The sequence below is a fragment of the Barbus barbus genome, assembly GCF_936440315.1.
Source record: "Barbus barbus genome assembly, chromosome: 1".
NCBI classification, from domain to species: domain Eukaryota; kingdom Metazoa; phylum Chordata; class Actinopteri; order Cypriniformes; family Cyprinidae; genus Barbus; species Barbus barbus.
The window spans coordinates 21,327,512-21,328,166 of NC_136729.1; positions in this window are offsets into that span (position 1 = coordinate 21,327,512).

The window sequence follows — 655 nt, forward strand, 5'->3', positions numbered from 1 at the left end:
GCCTTAATGTTTTTTGACGCCTCCTCTCCGCCCCGAATGACAGTCATCTTTAAACACGCCGTGCGCCACCGCTGGACTTCAAAAAATTAAGCACCTTACGAGATGTTTTCTTCTTCTTCTTCTTCTTCTTCTTTTTCTTTTTGGTCACATTTAACTCTAAAGTTTTTCATAAATAGTTTCGTAACTAAGCAAAAAGCGCAGTATAATTGAATTGTTAGTAAAGAAAACAATTCAGTATCCTATGTAAAGTAGCCAAATGAGTAAACACAGAATAGAATAATAGGACGTATATTCAAAGTTATATTATCTTTAATAATGTTCTCAAAATAACAGCTCAAAATAAAAATGATTTTTCCATAGAACTTTTTTTTTTCTCTCTAAAAAACGTTTTAGTTCGTCTAACGTTTTTAAACGTTACTTTTTCAGAAAGTTAATTCAAAAGTAACATTCTCGTGATGTTTGCAAAATGATAATATGGAAAGTTACCTTAATCTTTTCCCTAATGTTAGCGCAAACGAGAAAAAAAGTGCTTTTGAATGTTAAGAGATCATTAAAGGGATAGTCCACCCAAAAATTTTAATTCTGTCATCATTTACTGACCTCAAATACTTCCAAACCTGTATGAATTTCTTTGTTCTGCTGAACACAAATGAAG